A 22036-nucleotide genomic window follows, 5' to 3' on the forward strand; every position below is an offset into this window, starting at 1 on the left:
ACGTTAAGAAACGTGTTTCGATTCGTGACTGAATGAAGAAAAGACGTCAGCTCGACAGCTCAGTATCCTTGCTGAAATAATTTATAACGGTAGATCCGAGAAGTTCTTTTAACTGTCTTAGAATGTCACCAGAACTGTTACCGTTCCTTCTAAATAGAGTTAAGTACGCGATAAGGAATAAAGATATCGCAATGCATGAAGCACTGTCGCCAGAACTGAAATTACATACCACATTGTATACATTACAATCGAGAACACTCGGCATGCTATAAGATGCAGTTTTAGTTGGTGATGACCCTTTTTCATTAACACCAATAATTATAAACAGTAATAATTATTAACATTAAAAGCAGTAATTATTCGAAGTAGGCCGCATTAAGAAGAGAATGGTTTGCAAACTACTCTCTTGAAGATAGATCTGTACAGTGGCAATATTTCAAAATTCTAACATATGTGAATGGGGAGAACTGCAGCGACGTTTTAAATAGATGAATACTGAATAAATTATGCAGCTTCTTGAATTTGTATAACCTTCCTTCCAGTCAACAATATTCCTTAACAAAGAGTTGGCCAACTCGAACGATGGGATTTTAGTCTTGTAGACGAGAGCATTATCACAGCTAGAATTACACTTATTTGTATTTTTCTTAATTCAGTTGTATATGTGCTTCTAACTCAATAAATTTTGCCCTGCAGCTCAGATATTGTCAAACCATCTATGTCATGATCGCACATGGCGGTCTCAGCGGCAGCAATATGTTACTTATTTTTGTAATCAGCATCACTGAAATCCCACAAGCATCTATGCAAAGCATAGAAGCATTGATATCTAAAAAGCGAATATTATTCTCCGCTTCCCACTTCATATTTCAACTTATCTACACTCTACGAACACACATAATCTCAAAACTCATGCAACTAGTGTCGCCAAAGATGGAACACGCCGAAAGTGTTTAGTTTCACCAACGAGTTGCGCTACGCGCGGCGCGCATGCGCAGTGGTCGGCGGCGCAGTTGCATGCAACCTAGTGTCGTCGTGTAAAGTAGGGTTGGGTTGGGTTGTTTTGGGGAAGGAGACCAGACAGTGAGGTCATCGGTCTCATCGGATTAGGCAAGGACGGGGAAGGAAGTCGGCCGTGCCCTTTCAAAGGAACCATCCCGGCATTTGCCTGGAGCGATTTAGGGAAATCACGGAAAACCTAAATCAGGATGGCCGGACGCGGGATTGAATCGTAGTCCTCCCGAATGCGTGTAAAGTAGGCTTAACAGTCCAGTGCGGCAGCAGCCGTCGCCGGGCGTCTGTGAAGACTCTGGCATGCACGCGTGCACACGCATACGCTCATAAGCGGAAATACTAAAAGTAAATATCGGATCTAAGCCTTTCAAGAAAAAAGAGAAGTTCAGCGGAGTTACCTAGAATAGTATATGATATAGCGTGGCAGTTTGATCGCTGGAGTAAAGATGGTTGAACCACCCTCTGTGCAACACACTATACCCTACATGCTATTAGCTCAGGCTACAGCCTTGACAGTACCCAATAAATTATTCAAATCCTTACCACACTCGCCTCGCTGTTACCTAAAACCAGCTACCCACATACAATCGGTTCTACCGCCTCATCGAGATAAAATGCAGTCCATTAAGATTTGGCGTGCAGTGGTTTGTATGCTATTGGCATCACAGACTTCTAAGAGGATGGGAAAGGGGTGAGGGGCGGGTGTATCCTATCACCAGAGAGCCACACAGAGACCTATCAGGATTACATCATGCCACTGGAGTGGCTGATATGAGGTATTCCACAGCCGCAGATATGGCTTCAATGGCAGCATTTAATTATCCCTCAGCATAGACTTTGGAAAAAATGCAGCGCTCTGTTGAGTTGTTGTACATACCTGAGACTCTGGTTCAGCGGTCAGACTGCTTCTGACCGCAAATTCTGCTTGTCAGTGGGCAATGTTGTGAGTGTGTGGGTTTTATTTTGTCAAGTTGCGCAATGGATTGATCCGACAAGTACCCTTTGGCTCCTACAAGAAACAATTTCCACCTCACACTACTACAGAAGTCACACAGACGCTCCTAATGTACCAACAAGAACTGCTTGAAAAACATTCAGCAACAAATATCTTCCGGAGTCGTCTGCTGTAAGGAAAAGACACAAAAATGTTCTATATTCTTATGTAACTAGTGGAATACTTGGGAAATGGATTATTGGTAGTTAGTGTAAGAAAAACATTAAACGAACGAAAAATATTATTTATTGCAAAAAAAAAATTCTGAGGAACCAAGTGAAACTTTTTCTTATAAATTAATAAATAGATTGACTCTTATGGATAGGAATGCTATTATTTTACAAAGTATGGAAAGGTTCTTTTCTCCCTTTTCTTTAAGAATGTTATTTATTCGGCAGTATGGCTGAGAGCTGCGCCTACACAACTTGAATAACTTTTCTAGGTACAGTCAAGGCTGTCACGTGAGAAATGTAATGGAGTGTACTGTTATGGAGGACAGATGGGGCTCACATACGCTGTAGCGCATAATACCGTGAGCTTTAATGACTGCTGCCTGCGTCACTCGCTGCTGACAAATAACTCAACTACCTCTTTCTATCTGGATTGACATTCGCCAATCAAACTCTCCCTACACCTTGATGAAGTCAAGGACTCCTACCTGCCCCTGGTCTAACTATTGGCGAGGTACACCGGTCAGATAGCCAGTCCACCGCGATGCCACTCATTATTCGCTCGCAGGCATTTAACTAGTACTCTGTCCGTGTTCACACGTGTGGTGGCCAACAGAGTGCACAGCACTTAATCGTGAGTGACTCAATATAGAGTATAACTTCGATTTGCTAATGACAGAGGGGCTCTGCCATTGAAGTACTGAGGAGAGACTTTGTTCCTCGCTCTTTGCATACACGCACGAGTGCACTCACTCTCGTTATGTGTTCCTGCTCCAAGAGCGACCACGGAATGGCTCTTTTTTCTGGAAAAATTGTAAGGGTATATCATTCGCTGTCTTCCCTCACTCCTCTGGCTCTTTGCATCAGAAATATTCCGCCAATCAGCGTTGCTCTTTTAAACGGAAGAGTGACGTTTCGTCTAAGCCGACCAATGCAGAAATATGTAGCATCTCCATTAGGCGTATACTGTCCTCCTGTGAGAACTCTGTAACTACACAGTCGGTCCGTCAAAAAATGCATCTTCTGGGTGCTTCCACACAATGTAGCGGAATTTGCTTTTAAATCGAACATGGGGGTCGTTATCCCTTCGCTCTGGCAAAAGCTGTCCTCTCTCTGGGCGGCCATTCATGCCAAAGTAGGTGTGTGACTCACCCCTCTGAAGGGACAGGCCTCCCAGCAGGCTGGCTGCCTCTTTAGAACGACAATTCCTGTGGCAGTCATATTGTGTACGCCAGCCTCGACTTTTTCAACCTTGGTGCGCGCTTGCGATTTACTTATCAGATTTGCATATCGCTTACATGAATTCATACAAAACTGAGTCTACCTTATCGAGTTTCGGTTAGAATGAAGTGTTTTGATGTGTAGAATACGATTGTTAGGACGGAATATGTAAGAAATGAAGGTCAGGAGACCATGTCACCTTACAATGTTTAGGCTAATTCTCTGATTTGGAGGACTTGCTTTGTTCCCATCTAGCGGACTAATGTTGAACTGCACCTTAAGAAAGACAATGAGCTAAATCATTAATCTCAAATTAGAACACCACGCTACTGGATAGATGTGAAATTAAGTTGCGCGTGAGTGTAAACTGCAACTACGATTGATTGACAGGGTCTCCAAATCTGTTCTGCAGTGGTCATCAGACGCTAATAAGAATGATATTGCAGTTCCCATGTTGTTAACAAGAACGATGCAGTGTTCCTTCGGACTTGCGCGCATGCCAGGCACTGCGATATACCAGGTGGCGAATTTCAGTTAAAATGTCCTCTACCCTGAACGGGAATTACATAATGTTAAGTATTGTACTCCTACACTAAAATTAACTTCGCATCAGTAAAATATACTGGACAGCAACATCAGAAACTTTATTTTTTCTCCAAAAGTTTTAACAGACTGTGTCTCAGTGCTACCATTCAGATTACTAGGCGACAAGTATTGAAGTTTATTACTTCACTTAACATTTCCTAACTAAATAACTCAGTGTACATGTGTAAATTAGGTTGTCTAGAACTTGCTGTGGTGAATTCATTTGACATCGGTTGCATATGACACGTTTTTTCCATTTAAGAGTGTACTGTAGAATGAAATTTTCACTCTACAGTCGAGTGTGCGCTCATATGAAACTTCCTGGCAGATTAAAACTGTGTGCCGGACCGAGACTCGAACTCGGGACCTTTGCCTTTCGCGGGCAAGTGCTCTACCAACTGAGCTACCCAAGCACGACTCACGCCTCGTCCTCACAGCTCTAATTCCGCCAGTACCTCTTCTCCTACCTTCCAAACTTATATACTGTAATACGTGTCAGACATCCTTAACGTAAATCGACGTAAAAAGCATTTATCCAATCCGTACATACCCCCTTCTTCACCTGTTTTATTACTTCTGAGACCCTCTACTCTCTCCCATCTTTTATCTGCAATATCTCCATTTATCGGTGCAACAATACACAGTCTTGGCAATTATATTTGTTTTCGTAAACCGCGACGTTTTAAGCTAACACGCGTTACAGGTATTATTCTTTCGCTAGCATTTAACCATTTGCATTGTAAAATCACACTGAAGTGATTAGAAACTCCATAAGATTCGAGCAGTGGGATTGCGTTTTGCTGGACCAAATTTATGAGCTCGATAGCCCCTACATATATCTACATCTACATCTATACTAGGCAAGCCACTTTACAGTGTGTGGAGAGAAGGACATCTGGTACCACTATCCGAATCCCCTCTTTGTTGCATTCGTGAATAGCATGTGGGAAGAATAATGTTGGTAAACTTCGCCATTAGCTCAGATTTTTCGGGGTTTTCTCACTGTGGTCATTTCCCTAGTCGGACTTCATCGCTCTATTTCGTTTTAAATGTATGCCTTTGAGCCACCACGAATATTGCTTCTGTAGTTAATATGACAGAACTTTATTTTGAACTTGTATTACAGAAAATGGAATACCAAACTGGCTTTAAACAAAATGAATATGAAGTAAACAGAAACTGTGTGGTGTCCCCACAAATGAATAAGTTCTTGACGTTCTTACACTGATGCAGCAGTACTAATGCTTGCACTACCATTCTTGCACTACTTACCTCGTCACAAAATCGCGTACAGGCGTGCCTATTTATACGCAATGACATAATTTTCTGTATATGCTAGAGACCTCAATGCCGAGTTCATAATATCTGTAATCATTATCTTATCAGTAAGCAGTAAGCGAGCCGTAAGGATCTCGTCTAATGATGATTGTCAATCGCCATCGACAAATCTACGTTCACCAAATAAAACGTCAAGAATAATCCATAGTTTTTACCTCTCAAATAGCGTAACGACGTTTTGATAGGTAATTGTTTGCCGCTGCTTCTTACTTCAATCGTCGGATAAATTACATTCCGAAATTACTTTCTTCGAATTTTATATTCTCCATGGTCCGCAAAATAAATTTGCTACTCTTCGTTACATTTTTTGGTTAATGTCATCTCCTGATGCTATCAATAGGAAGTGACTAAACGCAGCCTATAATTCTGTCTCTAGCTAATGAAACCGGACAGTTTATTTCATGTGAATTCTTCGGCTGTATTGTCAGTTTTTTTATTGAGATTGTGCATGGTCACTCATTTGACTCCTTTATATGTCTGAGATCGAGTGAGTAGCTGCCTTTTTGTCAAACAACTTCTGTGCCGATCAGGCGGTCTCGGATTGTTTCGTCTTTTTCACATTCGAGCATCAGGTTATGGCAAGAAGCCAAAAGAGGTAGCGACACGTAATAAATTTGTTTTGTGTTCCAGATGAAGAGTACACTTTAATATCCACTACAATTAATGGGTAATATTAGGAATTTCGTATTTTTACAGGAAAATCTTTAAGATGGATCCAGATTGATTATTGGCTCGCAGATGGTACGGTATGACATAGTTTATGGTGACCCATCAACATTGATGAAAACTCAGTGTTACACTTTCATCTTGAACAAATGCTACCAAAATGATACTCCAAAGTTTCTGGGACAGTAGTGAGTATGCGTATAGGAACTGAAATGTGTAGGAGTCAGCCTGACAAGAGACTTTTGAAAATTTATTTAAAATAGAAAACAGATTTGAAATATTACACCTTCCTGCAAGAGCACTTTTACGATATTCAGTATAGAAAAATTAAAAACCAGATTACTAAGCACACAAACTAACAATTGCATGTTACCTTACTCAAAACTTACGGCATTTCCAGTCTACATAAAAACTGAATCTCAATAACGTACTCTTCAGCGACACACTTGACGTCAAGATATTTACACATTTTGGAGTTCAATATCCTGGCATCAAGAAAACTTTTCTGAAATAAATGCAGCAGAAACGATGCATTATCTGCTTTCACGTAACAGTTTTATTTGGCCATTTTTAATAAAACAATACGGTAGATTAAATATTTATATAGTAACCAATTAATTACATCTTAATGCCACTAGCAGAAATCAGAACCGGGCAGAAGCTGTTAGTCTCAGCCAACTAGAGAATCAGAAAATCAGATTACCGAAACAAATGGAAAGTAACAATCTGTTGTAGGACACAACCCACTACCGAAAGCATCAGCAAGGGGTGCGTCTCGGAACTGCAGCTAAAAGACTCAACATTGTGACCAAACCAAAAATCTGCAAAATGACGCAGTCTGAACACTGCTTCAACACACTCTTGTACCTCATCGTAGCAAAAGGGAACCCTTCATAAATGGATGTGCCAAGATTTGTATTCCACAGAGCCACTCACTTGCCAGGAAGTTCACTTCGGCCTCTGCAAGCAGCCACTATTCCCTCTAGGCGTAGCTGTCGCTTCTGCACGGACCGTTATCGAAAGCCACCACCGTAGCTAAGGCAGCATGCTGTCCGTGGTACACCGCCCAGCGCTAGAGAGACAGAGAGAGAGAGAGAGAAAGAGTGATGAGTGTGTGTGTGGTGGGGGGGGGGGGGGGGGCGAGGGCCACAGTGTGGCTTCCTCGATGGTCCTCCGCCTGACTGCTTCCTCCAGCTCGGTGCGCAGGGCTTACCGGGCCACTGTCTGCAGCTCGTCGTGTTGTGGTCAGCGCTATTGACTCTCGATCACGGGGCCATGGGTCCGATTCCTACCCTGGTCGCGGATTCTCTCCACTCTCGTCCCCGTATGTGTGTGTGTGTGTGTGTGTGTGTGTTATCTCCAACGCCATTTTATCGTTATCGCGACGCGGAAGTCGCCAAAATAATGTCAAATAAATAGACTTCCACCAGGAAACTGAACTCCCTAGGACAGGTATCCTGGACAAAAATGCTAAACGTACATTTAATTTTTCTACATAGCCACTGGTCAAAGACGCTGCTCGTCGATTCCAGCGGTAGCTCCTACAACAGCTATAATGTACTTCTTTCCTTCGCTGGACCTAAATAATTCTCCGTCCGATCAGGCCTCGGAAGTGTCAGTGGTACGGCACGGCCATCGTGTCGGCATTGTGCCTTTTGTATTCAATCCCGATGCAATTTTTGTATTTCATCGTCAATGTGAAGGTCCTGGGGATACAGTTAACCAGCAGTGGTGCATCGGAATCTACCACTCGATTATCGGTAAAGGTTCAAACAAAGATTATTTGAAGCGTTATTCACCCTGGACAGAAGTCGGCATTGTGCCTTTTGTATTCACTCCCGATGCAATTTTTTCATTGTCAATACGAAGGTCCAAAGGTTACAATAAACATGCAGTGGTGCATCAGTATCTACTATTAGACTCCCAGCAGAGGTTCAAAGAACAGACCGTTTAAAGGTAACTCCCCCTCGACAGAAGTCGGCATTCTGGATTTTGTATTCAATTATGATGCTATTTTAGTGTTTCACCGTCAATGTGCAGGTCCAAGGGTTACAGTGGACTTGGAGCGGTGCATCGGAATCTACTACTGGACTCCCAGGAAAGGTTCCAAGCACAGAGCGTTTGAAGCGTTACTATTTTTGGGCAGATTTGGGCTTTGTGTCTTATTTATTGAATCCCGATGCAATTTCTGTGGTTCATCGTCAATGTGAAGGCCCTAGGATTACAGTAAACCTACTGTGGTGCGTCGGAATCTACTACTGGACTCACAGGAAAAGTTTAAAGAAGAGACTCTTTGAAACGTTACTCCCCCTCCAGAGGAGTCGGCATTGTTCCTTTTCTATTCAATCCCGATGCAATTTCTGTGTTTCATCGTCAATGTGAAGGTCCAAGGGTTACAGTAAACCTGCCTCGGTGTATCGGAATCTACTACTAATCTTCCAGGACATGCTCCTACCGAATCCTGTTTGAAGCGTTACTCCGCATGGACGGAAATGCCATTAGGCCTTTTGTATTCAATCCCGATGTAATTTCTGTGTTTTAACGTCAATGTGAAGGTCCAAGGGTTACGGTAAACCTCCAGTGGTTGTCGGTTTCTGATACTGGTCACCCAGGAAAGCTTCCAACACAGACTGTTTGATGCGTTACTCCCCCTGGACAGAAGTCCGATTGACCCTTTTGTATTCAATCACGATACAATTTCTGTGTTTCATCGTCAGTGTGAAGGTCCAAGGGTTACAGCAAACCTGCAGTGGTGCATCAAAAACTACTACTGGTCTCCCAGTAAAGGTTCCAACACAGACTGTTTTTAGCGCTACTCTCCCTTTACAGAAATCGGCATTGTGCCTTTTGTACTCCATGAAGATGCAATTTCTGTGTTTCATCGTCAATGTGAGGGTCCAAGGGTTACAGTAAGCCTGCAGTTGTGCATCGGAATCTACTACTAGATTATCAGGAAAGGTTCAATGCACAAACCGTTTGAAGTGTTGCTCCCCCTCGACAGAAGTCGGCATTATGCCTTCTGTATTCATCCCGATGTAATTTCTATGTATCATCGTCAACGTGAAGGTCCAGGGGTTACTGTAAACATGCAGTGGTGCATCGTAATCTACTACTTAACTCCCAGAAAAGTTTCCAACACAGACCTTTCGAAGTGTTACTCTCCCTGGACAGAAGTCGGCATTGTGCGTTTTGTATTCAATCCCGATGCAAATTCTTTGTTTCATCGTGAATGTGAAAGTCCAAGGCTTACAGTAAACCTGCAGTGGTTGTCGGTTTCTAATACTGGTCACCCAGGAAAGCTTCCAACACACACTGTTTGATGCGTTACTCCCCGTGGACAAAAGTCCGATTGACCCTTTTGTATTCAATCACGATACAATTTCTGTGTTTCATCGTCAATGTGAAAGCCAATGGGTAACAGAAAACCTGCAGTGGTGCATCGGAATCTACTACTGGTCTCCCATAAAGTTGCAAAGCACAAACTGTTTAAAGCGTTACTCTCCCAGGAGAGAGAGTCGCCATTATGAATTTTGTGTTCAATCTTGATGCAAATTCTGTGTTTCATCGTCAATGGGAAGGTCCAGGGGTTACAGTACACATGCAGTGTTGCAAAGAAGTCTACTACTCTACTCCCAAGAAACGTTGCAACACAGACTGTTTGAAGCGCTACTCACCCTGGACAGAAGTCGACATTATGCCTTTTACTTCAATCCCGATGCAATTTGTGTATTTTTTCGTGAATGTGATGGTCCGAGTGTTACAGTAAACCTGCCGTGGTGCATCTGAATCTACTACTAATCTCCCAGGGAAGGTTCCAACCGTTATTCCGCTGCAGAAAAATCGGCATTCTGCCCTTTGTATTGAAGCCCAATGCAATTTCTGTATTTCATCGCCAATTCGAAGGTCTGAGGGTTACAGTAAACCTGCCGTGGTGCATCGGAATCTACTACTAATCTCCCAGGAAAGGTTCCAACGGCATCCTGTTTGAAGCGTTACTCCGCGTGGACGGAAGTCAAATTGGGCCTTTTGCATACCATCAAGAAGCAATTTCTTTGCGTCATCGTCAATGTGAATGTCCAAGTGTTACAGTAAACTTTCAGTGGTGTATCGAAATCTACGACTGGACTCCGAGGAAAGCTTCCAAACTGACTGCTCGAAGCGTTAATCCACCTGGACAGAAGTCGGTATTGTGCCTTTTGTATTCAATCCCAAAGAAATTTCTGTGTTTCATCATCCATGGAGGGTCGAAGGGTTACAGTAAAATTGCAGTGGCACATCGGAAACTACTACTGAACTCCAAGGAAAAGTTCAATGCAGAGACTGTTTGAAGCGTTACTCCCCCTGCAGAGAAGTCGGCATTGTGCATTTTGTATTCAATCCCGACACAATTTCTGTGTTTCATCGTCAATGGGAAGGTCAAATTGTTACAGTAAATCTGCCGTGGTGCATCGGAATCTACTACAGGTCTCCCATAAGGTTTCAAAGTAAAAACTGATTGAAGCCTTACTCCGCTTGGACAGAAATCGGCATTGTGCCTTTTGTATGCAATCGTGATGCAGTTTCTGTGTTTCATCGTCTATGTGAAGGTCCAAGGGTTACAGTAAACCTGCAGTGGTGCATCGAAGTCTACTATTGGACTCCCAGGAAAGGTTAAAAGAGCAGATTTTTTGAAGCGTTATTCCCCTGGACAGAAGTCAGCATTTTGCCTTTTGTTATCAATCCCGATGCAAATTGTGTTTCATCGACAATGTGAAGGTTCATGGGTTGCAGTAAACCTGCAGGGGTGCATCGGAATCTACTACTGGACTCCAAGGAAAGGTTCCAAGCACAGAACGTTTTAAACATTACTCCCCCTGGGCAGACTTTATCATTGTGCTTTTTGTATTCAATCCCGATGCAATTTCTGTGTTTCATCGTCAGTGGTAAGGTTCAAGGGTTGGAATAAAACTGGAGTAGTGCATAGGAATATACTTCTGGACTCCCAGGAAAGGTTCAAATCACAGACAGTTTGAAGACTTACTTCGCCTGGACAAAAGTCGGCATTGTGCGTGTTGTATTCAATCCCTATGCAATATCTGTGTTTCTTCGTCAATAAGAGGGTCCAAGGCATACAGTAGATTGAGGCGTTACTCCCGCTGGACAGAAGACCCATTGGGCCTTTTGTATTCAATCCCGATACAATTTCTGTGGTTCATCGTCAATGTAATGGTCCAAGGTTTACTGTCAATCGGCCGTGGTGCATCGGAATCTACTACTAATCTGCCAGGAGAGGCTCCAAGCGCATACTGTTTGAAGCGTTTCTCCCCCTGGACGAAAGTATCATTGGGCCTTTTGTATTCAATCCCGATACAATGTCTGTGTTTCATCGTCAATGACAATGTCCAAGGGTTGCAGTAAACCTGCTGTGGTGCATCGGAAACTACTACAAGTCTCCCATCAAATTCAAAGCACAAACTGTTTGAAGCGCTACTCCGCCTGCACTGAAGTCGGCATTGTGCCTTTTGCATTCAATCCCGATGCAATTTCTATGTTTCATCGTCAATATGAAGCTCCAGAGGTTACAGTAAACATGCAGTAGTGCATCGAAATTTACTACTGTACTACCAGGAAAGGGCCAACACAGACTGTTTGGAGCTCTACTCCCCCTAGGCAGTGGTCGGCATTGTGCCTTTTGTATTCTATGCCGACGCAATTTCTGTATTTCATCGTCAATTTGAAGGTCCAAGGGTTTCAGTAAACCGGCAGGGGTGCATCGTAAGTTTGCAGGGGTGCATCGTAAGTTTGCAGTGGTGCATCGGAATTTACTACCGGTCTCCCAGACAAGTTTCCAACACAGACTAATTGAGGTGTTACTCCCCCTGGACGGAAGTTGGCATTGTGCCTTTTGTATTCAATCCCGATGCAATTTCTGTGTTTCTTCCTCAATGCGAAGGTCCAAAGGATACAATAAACCTACAATGGATGTTGATTTCTAATATTGGTCTTCCTGGAAAGCTTCCAACACAGACTGTTAGAGGCGTTGTTCCCCCTGGACAGAAGTCCCATTGGGCCTTTCGTATTCAATCCCGATTCAGTTTCCTTGTTTCTCGTCAATGTGAACGTCAAGAGGTTACAGGAAACCAGCCGTGGTGCATCGGAATATACTACTGGACTCCCACCGAAAGTTCAAAGCACAGACAGTAAGAGGCGTTACTATACCTGGACAGAAGTCGCATTGGGGCTTTTGTATTTAATCCCGATTCAATTTCTGTGTTTCATCGTCAATTTAATGGTCCAAGGGTTACAGTACACCTCCAGTGGTGCATCGGAATCTACTACTGGTCTCCCACAGAGTTTCAAAGCAAAAACTGTTTAAAGCGTTACTCCACCTGGACAGAAGCCGTCATTGTGCCTTTTGTATTCAATCCCGATGCAATTTCTGTGTTTCATCGTCAATGTGAACGTCCGAGGGTTACAGTAAACCTGCCGTGGTGCAACGGAATCTGGTACTAATCTCCCTGGAAAGGTCCCACGCGCTTTCTGTTTGAAGCAATACTCCCCCTGGACAGAAGTCCCATTGTGCATTTTGCATTCAGTCACGATGCAGTCACGATGTTTCATCGTCAGTGTGAAGGAGAAAGAGTTACAGTAAACCTACCGTGGTGCATCGGATTATACCGCTGCATTCCCAGGAAGGGTTCAAAACACAGAGTGTTGAAGCGTTACTCCCCCTGGACAGAAGATGGTATTGTGCCTTTTTATTCAATCCCGATGCAATTTCTGTGTTTCATCGTCAATGTGAAATTCCAAGGGTTACAGTCAACCTTCAGTGGTTCATCGGAATCTACTACTGGACTACCAGGAAAGTTTCAAGACATAGACTGTTAGAGGCGTTACTCCCCTAAACAGTAGTCACATTAGGCATTTTGCATTCAATCCGATGCAATTTCTGTGTTTCATCGTCAATCTGAAGGTCCAAAGATTACAGTAAACCTGCATTGGTTATGGATTTCTATATCTGGTCTCCCAGGAACGGTTCCAACACAAACTGTTTCAGGCTTTACTCCCTATGGACAGAAGTCCCATTGGGCATTTTATATTCAATCCGATGCAATTTCTGTGTTTCATCGTCAAAGTGAAGGTCCAAGGTCTATAGTAAACCTGCAGTAGTGCATCGAAATCTACTACAGGAGTCCCAGGAAATGTTCAAAACACAGACTGTTTGAGGCGTTACTCCCCCTGGACAGAAGTCACATTGTTCAATTTGTATTCAATCCCGATGCAATTTCTTTGTTTCATCGTCAATCTGAACGTCCAAGTGTTACAGCAAACCTGCCGTAGATTATCGGAATATACTACTGGAGTCCCAGGAAATGTTCAAAGAACAGACTGTTAAAGTGTTATTCTCATGGATATAAATCGGCATTTCATCATAAATGTGAAGGTCCAAAGGTCACAGTAAAACTGGTGTGGTGCATCGGAATCTACTATAAATCTCCCAGGAAAGGTTGTAACAACAGATTATTTGAAGCGTTACTTCCCATGATCCGAAGTCGGAATTATGCCTTTTGTATTCAATCCCGACGCAATTTCTGTGTTTCATCGTCAATTTGAAGGTTCAAAGGTAACAGAAAACCTGCAGTAGTAATCGATTTCGGAAACTGGTCTCCACGTAAAGGTTCCAACACAGGCTGTTTGGGGCGTTAATCCCCCTGGACAGAAGTTCCATTGGGCCTTTTGTATTCAATCCAGATGCAATTTCTGTGTTTCATCGTCAATCCGAAGGTCCATGTATGACAGTAAACCTGCAGTGGTGCATCGGAATCTACTAATGGTCTCTCAGAGAAGGTTCCAACACAGAATGTTTTCGGTGTTACTCCCCCTGTTCAAAAGTTCCATTGGGCATTTATTACTGAATCGCAATGCAATTTCATCGTCATTGTGAACGAGACAGAGTTACAGTAAACCTGCCGTGGTGCATCGGATTATACTACTGGACTCCCAGGAAGGGTTAAAAACACAGACTGTTGAAGCGTTACTCCCCCTGGACGGAAGGCGATATTGTGCCATTGTATTCAATCCCGATTCAATTTCTGTGTTTCATAGTCAATGTAAAGTTCCAAGGGTTACAGTAACTGTGCAGTGATTCATCGGTTTCTACTACTGGATTCCCAGGAAAGGTCCAAAGCGCACACTGTTTTGGGCGTTATTCCAACTGGACACAAGTAGGCATTTTTAACTTTGTACTCAAACCCGATGGAGTCTCTGTATTTCATCTTCAATGTGAAGGTTCAAGGGTTACAGTAAACCTGTCGTGGTGCATAGGAATCGACTTCTACTCTCCCAGGAAGGGTTCCAAACACAGACTGTCTGAAGCGTTACTCCCCCTGGATAGAAGTCACCATTGTGCATTTTGTATTCAATCCCGATGGAATTTTTTTCTTTCTTCGTCAATGTGAAGGTCCAAGGGTTACAGTAAACCTGCAGTGGTTCATCGGAATCTACTGCTGGTCTCCCATAAAGTTTCAAAGCCCAAACTGTTTGAAGCGCTGCTCCCCCTTGACAGACGTCGGCATTGTTCTTTTTGTAATCAATCGCGATGCAATCTCTGTGTTTCATCGTCAATGTGCAGGTCCAAGGGTACCAGCAAACCTGCCATGGTGCATCGGAATCAAATACTGATCTCCCAGGAAGGTTTCCAACACAGACTGTGTGAAGCGTTACTCCCCCTGGACAGAAGTCGGTATTGTTCCATTTGTATTCAATCCTGATGGAATTTCTGTGTTTCTTCGTTAATTTGTAAGTCCAAGGGTTACGAAAACATGCAGTGGTGCATCGGAACCTGCTAACGGTCTCCAAGAAAGTTAGAAAGCACGGACTGTTTTGGCGTTCCTCCCTTTTTACGGAAGTCGTATTTGTAGCTTTTGTATTCAATCCCGATGCAATTTCTGTATTTCGTTGTCAGTATGATGGTCCGAGGGTTGCAGTAAGCTTGCAGTGGTTGCATCGGAATCTATTACTGGACTACCAGGAAATGTTCCAACACAGGAAAGGTTGAAAAACAGACTGTTTGAAGCGTTACTCCCTCTGGACAGAGAGGGCATTGTGCCTTTTGTATACAATCAGATTCAATTTGTGTGTTTTATCGTCAATGTGAAGATCCAAGGGTTACAGTTAACCTGCCGTGGTGCATCAGAATCTAATAGTGGTCTCCCAGGAATGTTTGCAGCACAGATTGTTTGAAGCGTTACTCGCAGTGGACAGAAGTTGGCATTGCTACATTTGTATTCAGTCACGATGCAATTTCTATATTTCACCGTAAAGTGAAGGTCCACGGGCTACAGTAAACCTGTAGTGGTGCATCGAAATCTAATACAGGTCTCCCAAGAATGTTTGCAGCACAGACTGTTTGAAGCGTTACTCCCAGTGGACAGAAGTTGGCGTTGTGCCTTTTGTATTCAATGCCGATGCAATTTCTGTATTTCATCGGCAAGTAAAGGTCCAAGGGTTTCAGTAAACCTGCAGTGATGCATCGGAATGTACTACTGGACTCAGAGAAAAGTTTCAAAGCACAGACTGTTTGAGGCGTTACTCTACCTGGACAGAAGTCTGCATTGTACCTTTTGTATTAAATCCCCATGCAATTTCTATGGTTCCTCGTCAATGTGAAGGTCAAAGGTTTACAGTAAACCTGCATTTGTGCACCGGAACCTACAACTGGCCTCCCAGGTAAGTGTGAAACACAGACTGCTTGAAGCGTTACTTGCCTGGATAGAAGTCGGCATTGTGTCTTTTGTATTCAATAGCGATGCAATTTCTCTGTTTCATCGTCAATGTGAAGGTTCGAGGGGTACAGTGAACCTGCTGTAGTCCATCGGAATCTACTATTGGACTCCCAGGAAAGGTTCAAAGCGCAGACCTGCTTGAAACGTTACTCCCCCTTTACAGAAGTCCGCATTGTGCCCTTTGTAATGAATCCCGATGCAATTTCTGTATTTCTTGATCAATGTGAAGGTTTAAGGGTTACAGTAAACCTACAGTGGTGCATCGTAATCTCTTACTGGTCTCCGAGGAAAGTTTGCATCACTGACTCTTTGTAGCGTTACTCCTCTTGGACAGAAGTCGATATTGTCCCTCTTGTATTCATTTCCGATGCAAATTCTGTGTTTCTTCGTCAATGTGAAGGTCCAAGGAATACAGATAATATGCTGTGTTGCATTGAAATCTACTACTGGACTCCCAGGAAAGGTTGAAACACAAACTGTCTGATGCTGGACTCCACCTGGACAGAAGTCGGCATTGTGCCTTTTGGATTCAATCCCGATGCAATTTCTATGATTCATCGTCAATGTGAAGGTCAAATGCTTACCTTAATCCTACAGTGGTGCATCGGAATCTACTACTGGAGTCCCAGGAAATGTTCCAACAGAGACTGTTTGAAGGATTACTCCCCCTGGATAGAAGTCGGCATTGTGCATTTTGTATTCAATCCCGATGCAATTTCTGTATTTCATCGTCAATATGAAGGTCCAACGGTTACATTAAACTTGCAGTGGTGCATGGGAATTTACTACTGGACTCTCTGGAAAGGTTCAAAGAACAGACTGTTTGAAGCGTTAGTCCCCCTGGGCATAAGTCGGCATTGTGCCTTTTGTATTCAGTCCCAATGAAATTTCTCTGTTTCATCGTCAATGTGAATGTCCAAGGGTTACAGTAAACCTGCAGTGGTGCATCGGAATCTACTACTGGACTCCCATGAAAGGTTCAAAGCACAGATTGTTTGAGGTGTTACTCCACCTGGACAGAAGTCAGCATTGTGCCTTTTGTATTCAATGCCGATACAATTTCTGTGTTTCATCGTCAATGTGATGGTCAATGTGTACAGTAAACCTCCAGTGGTACATCGAATCCTACTATTGCTCTCCATGGAATGGTTGATGCACAAACAGATTGAAGCGTTAGTTCCCCTGGACAGTAGTCGGAATTGTGCCTTTTGTAATCAATTCCGATGCAATTTCTGTGTTTCGACGTCAATGTGAATGTTCGAGTGTTACAGTAAGCCTGCAGTGGTGCATCGGAATCTAATACTGGACTCTCAGGAAAGTTTTCGACAATGACTGTTTGAAGCGTTACTCGGACAGAAATCGGCATTGTGCGTTTTGTAATCAATCGCTATGCAATTTTCGTGTTAGATCGTCAATGTGAAGTTCCATGGTTTTAAATTAACGTGCAGTGGTACATCGGGATGTACTACTGGTCTCCCACGAAAGGGTGAAACAAAGACTGTTTGAAATGTTACTTCCCTTGGACAGAAGTCGGCATTGTGCCATTTGCATTCAATCCCGATGCAATTTCTGTGTTTCATCGTCAACGTGAAAGTCCAAGGTTTACGGTAAACCTGCAGTGGTGCATCGGAATATACTACTGGACTCCCAGGAAAGGTTCAAAGCACAGACTGATAAAGTGTTACATGACCTCGACAGAAGTCGGCAATGTGCCTTTGTAATAAATCTCAATGCAATTTCTGTGTTTCATCGTCAATGTGAAGGTCCAAGGGTTACGGTAAACCTGCCGTGGTGCATCGCAACGTCCTACTGGACTCCCAGGAAAGGTTGAAAATGGCTCTGAGCACTATGCGACTCAATTTCTGAGGTCATTAGTCCCCTAGAACTTAGAACTAGTTAAACCTAACTAACCTACGGACATCACATACATCCATGCCCGAGGCAGGATTCGAACCTGCGACCGTAGCAGTCGCGCGGTTCCGGACTGAGCGCCTAGAACCGCTAGACCACCGCAGCCGGCGGAAAGGTTGAAGCAAGGACTGTTTGAAGCGTTACTTCCCTTCTACAGCAGTCGGCATTATGCCTTTTTTATTCAGTCCCGATGCGATTTCCTCGTTTCATCGTCAATGTGAAGGTCCAAGGGATATAGTAAACCTGCAGTGTTGCGTCGGTATCTACTATTGGACTCCCAGAAAATTTTCGAAACAAGGACCTGCTTGAAACTTTAGTCCCACTGGACAGAAGTTGGCTCTGTGCCTTTTGTATTGAATCCCGATGAAATTTATGTGTGTCATGGTCAATGTGAAGGTCATAGGGGTACCGTAAACCTGATGTTGTTCATCGCAATCTATTACTGGACTCTCAGGAATGTTTCAAAAACTGACTCTTTGAAGCGTTACTCCTCCTTGACAGAAGTGGGCATTGTGCATTTTGTATTCATTCCCGATGCGATTTCTGTGTTTCATCGTCAATGTGAAAGTGCAAGGGTTACAGTAAACCTGGAGTGGTGCATCGGCATCCACTACTGGGCTCCCATGAAAAGTTCAAAGCAGAAACTGGTTGAAGCGTTACTCCCCCTTGGCAGAAGTCGCCATTGTGCCGTTTGTGTTCCATCCTGATGAAATTTCTGTTTTTCATCGTCAATGTGAAATTCCAAGTTTTACAGTAAACCTGCAGTGGTGCATCGGAACCTACTCACTGAAAGGTTGAAACATAGACTGTTTGAAGCGTTACGCCCCCTGAACAGAAGTCGGCACTGTGTATTTTGTGTTCAATCCCGATGCAATTTCTATGCATCATCGTCAATGTGAAGGTCCAACGGTTTCAGTAAACCTGCAGTGCCGCAGCGGAATTTACTACTGGACTCCGAGGAGTGGTACAAAATACAGACTCTTTGAAGCGTTACTCCCCCTCGACAGAAGTTTTCATTGTGCCTTTTGTATTCAATCCGATGCAATTTCAGTGTTTCAGCGTCAAGGTGGAAGTCCAAGGGTTATAGTTAGCCTGCCGTGGTGCATCGGAATCTAATTTTGGACTCCCAGGGAAGTTTCCAACACTGACCGTTTGAAGCGTTTCTACCCCTGGGCAAAATTCGGTATTGTGCCTTTTGTATTAAATCACTATGCAATTTCCATGTTAGATCGTCAGTCTGAAGGTCCATGGGTTACTGTAAACCTGAAGTGGTGCATCTACTACTGGAATCCCAGGAAAGTTTCCGAAGCACATACTCTTTGATCCGTTACTACAACTGGACATGAGTCGTTATTTTTACTGTTGTATTCAAACCCGATGGAATATCTGTGTTTCATTATCAATGTGAAGGTCAAAGGGTTCTACTAAGCCTAAAGTGGTGAATCGGAACCTACTACTGGACTCCCAGGAAAGGTTCAAAGCACAGACTGTTCGAAGCGTTACTCCCCCTTGCCAGAAGTCTGCTTTGTGCCTTTTGTATTCAATCCCGATGCAACTTCTGTGTTTCAACGTCAATGTGAAGGTCCACGAGTAACTGTAAAACTGCAGCGGTGTATCGGAATCTACAACTGGAATCCCAATAAAGGTTCAAAGCACAGACTGTTTGAAGCATACTCCCCCTTAACAGAAGTCGGCATTGTGTCTATTGTATTCAATCTCATGTAATTTCTGTGTTTCATCGTCAATGTGAAGGTCCAAGGATTACAGTAATCCTGCAGTGGTCCATCGGAATCTGATACATGACCCCCAGGAAATGTTCCAATACAGACTGTTCGAAGCCTTACCCTCCGTGGGAGGAAGTCGGCATTGTGCCTTTTGTATTCAATCGCGAAGCAATTTCTGTGTTTCGTCGTCAATGTGACGGTCGAAGGGTTACAGTAAACTTGCAGTGCTGCATCGGAATCTACTACTGGACTCACAGGAAAGGATCATAGCACATACTGTTTGAAGAGTTACTCCCCCTGGACAGAAGTCGGCATTGCGCCTTTTGTATTCACCCCAGATGCAATTTCTGTCTAATATTGTCAAAGTGATGGTCTACGTGTTACAGTAGACCTTCAGTAGTTCATCGGGATCTACTACTTGACTCCCAGGAATGGTTCAAAGCAAAAGCTGTTTGATGCTTACTCCCCCTGGAAAGAAATTGGCACTGTGCCTTTTGTATTCAACCCCAATGCAATTTCTGTGTATCATCGTCAATGTGAAGATCCAAGGGTTACAGTTATCCTGTGTATTGCATCGGAATCTAATATTGGCCTCAAAGGAAGTGTCCAAAGAACAGACCGCTTGAAGCGTTACTAACTCCTGGACAGAAGTCTGCATTGAGCCTTTTGTATTCAAACCCGATGCAATTTATGTGTTTCATCGTCAATGTGAAGGTCCAAGGGCTACAGTAAACCTTCCGTGGTGCATCGGAAATTACTACTGCACTCCCAGAAAAGCTTTCAAACACAGACTGAACAGTTAGCCCCTCTGGATAGAGGCCGTCCGTGTGCCTTTTGCATTCAATCCCGATATAATTTCTGTGTGTCATCGTTAATGTGAAGTTGCAAGGCTACAGTAACCCTGCAGTGGCGCATCAGATTCTAATACATGACCTCCAGGAAAGGTTCCAACCAGGACTGTTTGAAGCGTTTCCCTCCCTGGACAGAAGTCGGCATTGTGCCTTTTGTATTCAATCCCGATGCATTTCTGTGTTTCATCGTCAATGTGGAGGTCAAAGGGTTCCAGCAAACCTAAAGTGGTGCATCGAAATCTACTACTGTACCCCCAAAAAGGGTTCAAAGCACAGACTGTTAGAGAGTTACACCCCAAGGACAAATGTCGCCATTGTGTCTTTTATATTCTATCCCGGTGCATTTCTGTGTTTCATCGTCAATGTGAAGGTCCAAATGATACAGTAAACCTGCCTTGGTGCATCGGCATCTAGGATTGGACTCCCAGGAAAGGTTCATAGCACAGACTCTTTGAAGCGTTACTCCCCTGGACAGAATTCGGCATTGAGCCTTCTGTATTCAATCCGTATGCAAATTCTGTGTTTAATAGTCAGTGTGAAGGTCTAAGTGTTACAGTGAACGTTCAGTGGTTCATCGGGATCTACTACTTGACTCCCAGGTATGGTTCAAAGCTAAAACTGTTTGAAGCTTACACTCCCTGGAAAGAAATTGGCACTGTGCCTTTAGTATTCAACCCTGATGCAATTTCTGTGTATCATCGTCAATGTGAAGATCCAAGGGTTACAGTAACCATGCCGTATTGCATCGGAATCTAATACTGGTCTCCCAGGAACTGTTCAAAGAACAGACCGTTTGAAGCGTTACTAACCCCTGGACAGAAGTCGGCATTGAGCGTTTTGTATTCAATCCCGATGCAATTTATGTGTTTCATCGTCAATGTGAAGGTCCAAGGGTTACAGTAAACCTTCAGTGATGCATTGGAAATTACTACTGCACTCCCAGAAACGTTTCCAAACACAGATTGTTGGAAGACTTACCCCCTCTGGATAAAAATCGTCATTGTCCCTTTTGCATTCAATGCCGATATAATGTTTGTGGGTCATTGTCTATGTGAAGGTGCAAGGGTTACAGTACATCTGCAGTGGTGCATCGTAATCTACTACTAAACCCCCAGGAATGGTTCAAATCATAGACTGTTTGAAGCATTTTTCCCAATGTACAGATGCCGAGTTTTGTGCCTTTTGTATTGAATCCCGACGCAATTCCTGTGTTTCATAGACAGTGTGAAGATCCAAGGGTAACATTAAACCTGCAGTGTTGCATTGGAAACTACTGCTGGACTCCCTAGAAAGGTTCAAAACACAGACTCTTTGAAGAGTTACTCCCCCTGGACATAAGTCGTCCTTGTGCGTTTTGTATTCAATCCCGATGCAATTTCTGTGTTTCATCGTCAATGTGAAGGTGCAATGGTTACAGTAAACCTGCAGTGGTGCATCGGAAACAACTACTGGACTCCCAGAGAAGTTTCCAAGCACAGACGGTGTGAAGCGTTACTCCCCCTGGACAGAAGTCCTCACTGTGCCTTTTGTATTCGATCCTGACGCAATTTCTGTGTTTCATCGTCTATGTGTAGTTCAAAGATAAACAACAAACCACCAATGGCGGATCGAAATAGACTTTTAAACCCCTCGGAATGGATCAATGCACAGTCTGTTTAAAGCGTTTTTCCACTGGACAGAAGCCGGCAGTGTGCCTTTTGTATTGAATCCCGACGCAATTTCTGTGTTTCATCATTGACGTCAAGGTCCAAGGGTAACATTAAACGTGCAGTGTTGCATCGGAAACTACTGCTGGAGC

Source organism: Schistocerca nitens, chromosome 7, assembly GCF_023898315.1.
Source record: "Schistocerca nitens isolate TAMUIC-IGC-003100 chromosome 7, iqSchNite1.1, whole genome shotgun sequence".
NCBI lineage: Eukaryota > Metazoa > Arthropoda > Insecta > Orthoptera > Acrididae > Schistocerca > Schistocerca nitens.